Source organism: Mauremys reevesii, linkage group 1 (assembly GCF_016161935.1).
Source record: "Mauremys reevesii isolate NIE-2019 linkage group 1, ASM1616193v1, whole genome shotgun sequence".
Lineage (NCBI taxonomy): Eukaryota > Metazoa > Chordata > Testudines > Geoemydidae > Mauremys > Mauremys reevesii.
The window spans coordinates 170,597,590-170,608,049 of NC_052623.1; positions in this window are offsets into that span (position 1 = coordinate 170,597,590).

Sequence of the window (10,460 nt, forward strand, 5' to 3'; positions counted from 1 at the left end):
CTCCCCCCACCCTCCATGATAAAAGTGATGGGAGGGAGGGAGAGGAAAAGGAAGAGGGGAAAAGAGTAAAGGAAAAACAGGGACTTTGAGGGCTTCTCAAATAGCATGAGAGGCAGGATGATCTGGATAACTAAATTTGGGGCTAGAACAATCGACTTCTGCACCCTAATGCTCACATAGTAACACCCTTTGGTTGTTTTAGACAAATTACCTAATCCATCTGTCTTAGTTTCCCCGATTGTAAAACTGGGTTAGTGCTACTTACCCACCATATAGAGGTGATGTGTAAATCTATTCACACTTGTAAAGTGTATACAAGTGCTACAATTCACACTTATTCCAGTCCTGCCATTGACACCACAGCTAGGATCACAGGCCTATTATGAAACCTTGTACAAACAGGTAGTAAGAGACAATCCCTGCCCTGAAGAACCTACCATCTAAATCATAGGGTGGGGGGGAGAAACAGAAGTGAAGTGATTTACCCAAGGTCACTTCATCTTAGTGGCAGAGACAGGAAGAGCCCAGGTCCCTAGAGCTCAGTGCTCTAGCCATTAACTATACTGCCATAGTTCTAAAAGAAAACTGGGAGAATTCTGCATATTTGGCTAATTGTCCTTTGCCAAACTTTCTAAAATGCTAGTAACTATGTCCAGGCCCCCAAGAAACACAGGTGCACTCTTTGTACCTGCAACAGGAGAAGAAGATAGTGGGTCCCTCCAAAATACTCTTCCCTTATCCATAAAATTAGTTATTTTTAAGGTCTATCCTAAGGATTAATCTCACTAGTTCTCCTCCAAACCAGCCAGGCCTGTACATAGTGCCAGGTCATCCGTAACTGGGGGAAGAGAAGAAAGGAGGAAGGATAACAAGGGAAAAGCAGGGAGATGAGATAAAGGCCTTTGTGGATACAATCCGTGCCTCTTAATCATTGTTAGGGTACGTCTACACTACGGGACTATTCCGAATTTGCATAAACCGGTTTTGTAAAACAGATTGTATAAAATCGATTGTGCGCGGCCACACTAAACACATTAAATCGGTGGTGTGCGTCCACGGTCCGAGGCTAGCATCGACTTCTGGAGTGTTGCACTGTGGGTAGCTATTCCGTAGCTATCCCATAGTTCCCGCAGCCTCCCCCGCCCCTTGGAATTTCCGGGTTGAGATCCCAGTGCCTGATGGGGCAAAAATCATTGTCGCGGGTGGTTCTGGGTAAATGTCATCAGTCACTCCTTCCTCTGGGAAAGCAACGGCAGACAAGCATTTCGCGCCTTTTTTCCCTGGATTGCCCTGGCAGATGCCATAGCATGGCAATCATGGAGCCTGTTTTGCCTTTTGTGACTGTCACCGTATGTGTACTAGATGCCGCTGACAGAGGCGATTCAGCAGCGCTACACAGCAGCATGCTTTTGCTTTTGCATGACAGCAGAGATGGTTATCAGCCATACTGTACCATCTACCAATCCATAAATTGGTAAAAAGATGATCATGGCTACCAGTCGTTTTGCACCATTTGCTGCTGTCATAAGTGCCCCTGGCTGCTCTTAGCCAGGGGCGCAAAAGCCAAAATTGGGAATGACTCCCTGAGTCAATCCCTCCTTTTTGGTATCTAAAAATAGAATCAGTCCTGCCTAGAATATGGGCAAGTGTACTAGAGAACCACTGTATCAGAGAGCACAGCTGCTCTGTGTCAGATCCTGCAGAAATTATGAGCTGTATGCTATTCACAGGGGGTGCTCCTGCAACAACCCCACCTGTTGATTCCGTTCTTCCCCCAGCCTTCCTGGGCTACCGTAGCATTGTCCCCCCACTTGTGTGATGAAGTAATAAAGAATGCAGGAATAAGACACACTGACTTGTTAGTGAGAAATGAGTGGAAGGCAGCCTCCAGCTGCTATGATAGTCCAGACAGGACAGTAAGGAGTGTGGAGCAGAGGAGCCCAGCATCCTCTGCTAGTCCAGGGCAATTGAATCTTTTTTTTTTTTACACATGAAGGGTGGGGCTGACAGAGCTCAGCCCCTCTTGCTATGATGATGATGGTTATCAGCCATACTGTACCATCTACCATGAAAATGAGGGCCAGGCACCCTTGATCGACCTAACGGATGCTAGTCTGCATGGTTACCAGTCCTTTTGCACTGCCCCATGTGCCAATAGGCTGATGACGAGGACTGATACCAGTCATATTGCACAATCAGCCACCCATGGCGGGGGGGAGCAAGGATGTTGGTGTTGAGTGCTGCAGCATCGGGTCTATCTGCAGCATTCAGTAAAGATAGGGTGACATGTTAAAGAGTCAAGAGAGAATTGTTTTCCCTTTCACTTCTTGGGGTGGGTGGGGGGGTGCGTAAATTGCCGAGCTATGCCCTGACCCACCGCGGACGCTGTGTTTGACCCTAGAAGCATTTGGAGCTCAGCCAAGAATGCAAATACTTTTCAGAGACTGCAGGAACTGTGGGATAGCTTGAGTCCTCCAGTCCATGAGCGTCCATTTGATTCTTGGGCTTTCCGTTACGTTTGTCACGCAGCAGTGCGCTGAGCCCCTGCTATGGCGTCTGTCTGGAGATTTTTTTAAAATGATTTTGAATTTCGTCTTCTGTAACGGAGCGCTGATAGAACAGATTTGCCTGCCCTTACAGCGATCACATCCGCATGGTCCATGCGGGAGCTCTTTCTTTATTTTGATTTTTAACTGCATCGCTACACGTGCTGATCTGAGCTCCACGCTAGGCAAACAGGAAATATTCAAAAGTTCGCAGGGCTTTTCCTCCGCGAGTTCAGATTGCTGTCCACTCAGCATCAGTGCTGTCAGAGTGGATACCGCCTACAGCCAATACTGTCGATCTGCGATCTGCAGCCCAACCCGATATAATGTAATTACTCGATACCTCGGGAGGAGGAGGTACAGAGAGTTTAAGAAAGAGCCTTTTATATAGAGTAGACCTCTTAGTTGTAGACGTGTGGTGTGGCGTTAAATGTTACGTTCTAAAAAACTAAAAACGCCCTAAAAGTGTAGACGCCCTAAGACTCTTAGATACTATATGCCCATTTCATTTTTGCCCTGCATCTTGTGATGCCATTTACAATAGTGTAAAATGCTACCACTTACACCAGGAGTTGACTGACTTCCTCAAGTCCAAAGGACTCAAGGTGCAAGGGTATGGGTGACACTAAAACTTATACATTTCATATTAGTAGATTTTCCTTCCTAAAAAAGAAACACAGGCATTGCCATATTGGCTCAGACCTGAGGCCCCTCTAGTCTAGAATCTGACAGTGCCCTTTACCAGAGGATTTACGCAGAGCTACAAGAACCCAGGAGTAGGCAGATGAGGGTGAGGAGAATGTGCCCCTCCTCACATTAGAGCTCATCCTGATCTAATAGTTAGAGGTTTAAACCCTGAAGTGTGACATTTCATATCCCTTCAACATTGTCATCCAGAGTTAGCATAATTAATGATGCTCTTGATAATTAAAAAAGGGACTGGACATTTTATGAGTGTGTTAAATTCTTGGTCTCAATGAGTTCCACAGTTTAGTTACACATTGTGTGAAAAAGTATTTCCTTTTAGCAGTTTTAATTTCCTACCTTTCAGTTTCATTAATGCCACCATTACTTTGCAGGCTCCCTGATTCTGCTGTAAAGAATCACTTGGTTGTTTTTTTTTAAACCCTTAGCTATTCACTCCATTTTGGCCCTTCTAATTTCCTTCTTACATTCTGCCTGCTGTAAAATTTATACTCCTGTTTATCGGCTTCACTAGGATCAGCTTTAAAAAAAAATGAAGTACTTGTTTGGCTTGAATAGCCTCTGGAGCCTTGCCATTTAGCCATATTGGGTTACACATTGTTCCTACTTCCCTTTATGTTCAGCAAGGCTATTATAGTTTGGGTTCTTTAAGTCAAATCCATGCTACCTTTAAGAATTTTACTGTTGTTACTTAGGGCTTCCTTTTACTTTACTTACTTTTTGACCAACCTTCTCATTTTACTGCAATCTCCCCTTCTAAAGTTGAGTGTCACTGAGTCACTTTTTGGTCCCCCTGCCTGCTCCTTGGATATTGAACCCAGTTATCCTGTGGTCACTATTACTTAGTGGTAGTTCAAGATTTAGCAGATTTCACAACCTTTAAGGCTGACAGGGGGCTGCCACGTGAAGGCTCCTGTTAAGCCAGGCATCAGGATTGCATCCACCTATAAAATGGAAGCAAATTTAATAGAGCTCTACAGGAACTCCTCACTTAACCTTGTAGTTCTGTTCCTGAAAAATGTGACTTTAAGCGACTCCAATTTTCCCATAAGAAATAATGTAAATCAGGGGGATAGGGTCCAGGGAAATGTCTCTCATCAGACAAAAGACTAATACACACACAGTCTAAGTTTTAAACAATTTAATAGTGGTACACAGTGATGATGATTGTGAAGCTTGGTTGAGGTGGAGGAGTCAGAGGGTGGGATATTTCCCAGGGAATGATGAACTAGCAATTGACTGAGCCCTCAAGGGTTAACTCTCAACACTCTACAAGGCAGCAGGAAAGGAGGGAGGGCAGACAGACACCCTGTGTGTGAGAAAAAAAATGCTTATTTCCCCTTTAAGTAGCTGACCCCAGGCTTAAGTACACTGCCTTGTTAATTAAATCAGCTTGCTGAGACTTGAGACCTGCAGCTACTGCCTAGGAGCTCCTTCCCTCCACTATGTGTCCCCCCCTGCTCTATGGAAGGTGGGGTAAGCAGGGTCCAGGAGCAAGGGGGAGGGGGGAGACACCCTGACATTAGTCTCCCTTTTCCCCCCCTCCTACCCTCGCACAGCAAGCAGGAGTCTCTGGAAGCAGCTCAAAGGCAGAGGGCAGGAGCAGCACATGGCAGTGGGGGGGAGGGACAGCTGCTGCATAGGGAACTTGGAGGAGTGGGGAGCTGCCAGTCCACCCTGATTCCAACCCCACCAGCTAGCTGCAACAGGCTGCTCTTCCTGCAAGCAGTGGACAAAACAGGAGGCTGTCAAACAATGTTAAAGGGGAGCATTGCACAACTTTAAACGAGCATGGTCCCTAATTGATCAGCAACTTACCATCAAAACAGTGTTAACCAGGACAACTAAGTGAGGAGTTCCTGTACAAGATCTCCTAAACATCTGCAAGCCACCAAAAATATTTTAATTTGACTGACCTGCCTGTACAACAAGATGTGCCATGCATCATGTTGGGCAATTTCAACAGAGAACAAGGATGATTGAAACTTGGCTGAGATGTGGGCAGCTGAGCCTGATTCATGACCCAAAGCTACCTAGTTCTTTTAACTGTGGCCGGTGGAAGAATGGGTACAACGCTGACCTAGCCTTTGTTAGCACTAGGCTAGATCACAGCTGTAGAACATTTGTGCTAGACCCAGTTCCAAGATTGCAATGCCACTCTTTTAGAATGGAGGGAAATTCTGCTTTCCCTGTGTCATTCTGATGTTGCTTCAACTTCAAGAGAACAAATTGATCAGCATTCTCCAAAGATCTTGACCTAGCTGTCAGTTCAATAGGACTGATACCCGAGAACTACAGCCACATAGACTTACAGCGTTGACAATCTGCTTGGAGAAACACCTCATGGATGTAAAAAATGATATACCCCTGGGCTAACACTCCAGTCAGCAGGGGCGGCTCTACGAATTCCGCCGCCCCAAGCAGGGTGGCGCGCTGCGCTGCTCGCGCTGCCGGGCGCCGGTCCCGCGCCTCTGCGGGACCTCCCGCAGACATGCCACTGGTCCCGCACTTACGGTGGAGCTTCCACAGGCATGCCTGCGGGAGGTCCACATGAGCCATGGGACCAGTGCACCCGCCGCAGTCATGCCTGCGGGAAGTCCAGTCGTCCCGCGGCTCTGTTGGACCTCCCGCAGGCATGACTGCGGAAGGTCTGCTGGACCCGCCTGCCGCCCTCCAGTTAAAATGCCGCCCCACGCGCGTGCTTGGCGCGCTGGGGTCTGGAGCCGGTCCTGCCAGTCAGCCATACTGTATGAGGCATACAAGCAAAGATTCCAAGATGACCTCTTTCAAGATGACAGTAGTTGCTGGTGAACATCTAGCAGGGCTTGACAGAATCCATGGATATGACCCACGACAGCAAAATCTAGGTAGACTCTGACAATGCCAAGATGAGCAATCATTTCAATATCTTTGCTGACCAGATTGCTCATCAAATGCTATTCAATGGGAAGGTTAAGCAGACCACTACCAACTGGTCACTTCGTCACATACCCCCGGATACATCCAGTAATCTAGGTCTTGCAACCAACTCTTCCATGGAGAAGGGAGACACCAGTATCAATGCCTTGAAAACAGGGAAAGCAGCAGGCCTAGAGGACATCTGAATGGATATCAAAAATTTCAGCCCACAGATGTAAGTGGCTCCTAAGTATGTCAAATACCTGTCTCATCCAGCTCAAGGTACCAAAAATCTGGCAACAAGTTGAGGTAAGGCCCTTTTGAAGCCTGGTAAGGAACCATCTGACCCAAAACATTACCAACCTCTCATTCCTTTGTGATATTTTAAAATTGTTTGAGCAGCTACTGTTATATCACCTGACAGCAGTTATTGAACCACTTCTTATCAATGAAGAGACTGGGTTTCACTTGGTTCAGTCATGCACTGAGCAGCTTCTGAATTTGACACAAAGATGGATACGAAAAGGGATTGATTATGGGAGCGGCGTTTGGCTATATCATAGGTGGCTGAGAGAACAACAATTATGGTGGGCTCTCTGCCAAGGTACTAATGGTAATGAAAAACCATCATAGCTAATAGTATCATAATGGAGAGGAGGAGGAGACCCTTCGTTAACTTTTGTGGCAAATGAAGCAGATGGTGACAATAGAAGAATGGCCTCTCACAAGGTACACCTTAGCACCTGCATTACTCAACTGCTACACAAAGGAGCAGCCAAGCTGCCCTCACCACAAGATGCTTTACCTACGCAGATAATCTGTGCATCACCACACAGTACAAGAAGTTTGGCATATTAGAGAATACCCTGATGAATGCACTTAATACCCGAGACAAGTACTATGTAGCCAACCAAGTACGTGCAAAGCCAAAGACAAGTCAGTGCATTCCATCTCAAAAACAAAGGCCAAATGTGATCTTAAATCCTGTATACCCCAGTGTTAATCTCAAACACCCTCTCCTTTAGAGCCCACATTGAGAAAACTAAAGCCAAGGTTAGCATACAAACATTCTCAGCAAGCTGGTTACATCAAAGAGGAGTGCAGACCCGTCCATTCTGATCAACAGCACTAGCATTTTGCTACTCCTCTGCGGAATATGCTTGTGCATGATCCCTTCACACAAAGAAACTAGACCCTGTACTTAACACTGCCTGCCACTATACTACAGTTTGCCTTAAGCCTACTCACATCAACCGCCTCTACATCCTTGCAGGTTTTGCTCCTCCTGACAGGTCTGGAAATTTCTCATAGAGTCAAACTCACAAGGCAGTGCACTGATCCAAGATGTCCGCTATAACATCGACGCTGAGTCAACTGAAGTCATGATAAAGTTTTCTGGACACCATTAAACCCCTAACATTGAACCCTTGTCCATATGGGTGACAGTTATGGCAAACAAGAGTACAGAACAACCCTGTAGCCTGTGCACTCTAGCTCCTACCAGCTAGCACCTACCTTCAAGTGCAGATCAGCCCTGGACTATATGCCATTGCCTAAATCAACTCTGCACTGGAGATGGCCAGTCTAGAGATAAAATGATCAAGTGGGGCTACATCACTGGCCTCAGTAGCTGTGACTGAGCCAGAGAGCCTCAAAAAATGAAATATTTCCTGTGAGGTCAGCTGCTTGAGTGCAAATGCTTTTCCAGCAACCTGTTCCAGCAATCCAGTTGCCTGACTGCAAGGATCAGGCAACTGCATGCACATTGATGTGGCAGGAAGCAGTATGAGAATACAACAAGAACCATTGCTTAGTGGCTCAGCTACTGTCACTTCTTAAGTTAGGTTAGTCTGAACACACATGAGCTGAGAATAGCCTTTTCTCCTAGGTGTAGGGCCCTACCAAATTCAGAGTCCATTCTGATCAATTTCATGGTCATAGGATTTTTTAAAGCATAAATTTCATGATTTCAGCTATTTAAATCTGAAATTTCATGGTGTGGTAATTGTAGGGGTCCTGACCAAACAAGGAGCTGTGGGGGAGTCACAAGGTTATTGTAGGGGGGGTTGCGGTACTGCTCCCCTTACTTCTGTGGGCAGCGGTGCTGCCTTCAGAGCTGGGCAGCTGGAGAGGCAGCAGCTGGCTGGGGTCCCAGCTGTGAAGGCAGAGCCACCACCAACACAGAAGAAAGAATGACATGGTATGGTAGTGCCACCCTTACTTCTGTACTGCTGCCTTCAGAGCTCGGCCCTCAGTCAGCAGCCACCACCATCCAGCCACCCAGCTCTGAAGGCAGCAGCACAAAAATAAGGGTGGCCTGATATGGTATTCAGAGCTGGGTGCCTTGCCAATAGCCACCACCCTACAGCCACCCAGCTCTGAAGGCAGTGGAAAAGTAAGGGTGGCAATAGGATGTGTAGGAAGAAGCCCAGGGAAACAGTAGCAAGAGGTGGGACTGTGTATGTAGGGTGACCAGATGTCCTGATTTTATAGGGACAGTCCCAATTTTGGAATCTTTTCTTATATAGGTTATTACCCTCCACCCCCAGCCCAATTTTTCACATTTGCTGTCTGCTCACCTTAAGTGTATGACCCTAAGAACATCACATGGGCCACAACTGTGTGCTGACTGGGCCGCATGTTGGAAACCACTGCCATATCCTATTGATTTTTATCATTCCACCACATTTCTGTAATGCCTGTTATATCAAGGTTCTTCTTCCATTGCCAGGCACGCTAGCTCACGTGTTTTTGCCTTTAAACGACTTCCATTAGTGGTACATTGTCAACTGTGTTGAAATTATGATCTACTTTCAATTTTCTGGAGGGGAGCGGGGTGTCCTGGTTCTGCTTGCAGACAAGGGGCTCTATAGGAAGTGTATTATTCAGGCCTAGCAGAAGTCAGTTGGCAGCCATCCTAGCGCAAGGCAGGTTGAGTAGTGACTGTTTTTGAGAGCACCCGACTTTGTGTGTCTCTGGTTTTGGTCTTTTTGTTTTCATGCTGAATGAAAATAAAGTAGTGCTACATTTCACCCTACCAGCAAGAGTATTTTTGTTTTTAATCTAGCTTTTGTTTGTAGGCTGTGAACATAACAGCATTTGTACATAGACCTTTACTGTTTTTATTTTCAGAGTTGTTTTTATTTAACTCCTTGATCAGACACTGCTGATTTTGCAGAATTTACCCCTACTTCTGCAAGAGTTGGCCAGGTGCCCAGCTCTGAAGGCAGTGCCCCACCAGAACCAGCACAGAATTAAGGGTGACAATACTATACCATGCCATCCTTACTTCTGCACTGCTGCTGGCAGCAGCTGTCTTCAGAACTGGGCTCCTGGACAGCAGCTGCCGCTCTCCAGTCATCCATCTGAGAGCAGCACCAGCAGCGCAGAAGCAAGGGTAGCAATACTGCACCTCCCTGCACCCCCCCACACAACCTTGAGAACCCCCCCCCCCAAAAAAAACCCCACCACTCTTAAGTCAGGACCCCTTCAGTTACAGCGCCATGAAATTTCAGATTTAAATAGTTGAAATAATGAAATCTATCATTTTAAAAATCCTATGACCATGAAATTGACCAAAATTGGCTGTAAATTTGGTAGGGCCCTACTCATGTGCCACCCCCACCCCCCAAATGCCAGCTCTACAGATGGGCCAGGTGTGTTCAACCCCTATCACAGGGCCCACTCACAGGGAGTGGCACCTCTTACTGGGCATCCCAAGGATAGCTTTGCCCGCTTATGCTCTCCCTCCAGCCTTGTCTTGCTGCTGCCACACTCACTTCCAGGTTTGTGGCGTCTTCTCTGGGGCTTGGTCCTCTGGACCAAAGTCCTCTCCTTGCAGGGAATGTAGTCTTTCCAGGCCTGCTGGCTAGCACCTCCAATGCCCTTGTCACTTCCCAGTGGCTGGTAGGGGAACCCAGGCATGCCCGCTACACTGGTTCCAGCCCAGGGACCCTATAACAAGCAGCCACAGTCCCACCTCTTGCTACTGTTTCCCTGGGCTTCTTCCTACACATCAGGCTTCCCCTGGGTTTAACAGCCTCCAACTCTCCCCACTCAATGAGTGGCTGCAGCCGCCTTCCCTGCAGCCTTTCCCAGCAACAAAATCCCCTTTTCTGTAGCTAGCTGCCTAGCTTTATACAGGCTCTGCTTGTTCCTGCACAGGTGACCCTGTTCCCAATCACTGGCCTTCTCATAGCCTGTTTCCCCTGTTTGCAGTCTAGTTAGATGATTGGGCCCACCTGGCCCAATTCAGCTCTTGCAGGGAGCTGTATGCTGAGTGAATCCACCCCCCCCCCAAGACTGCAACCC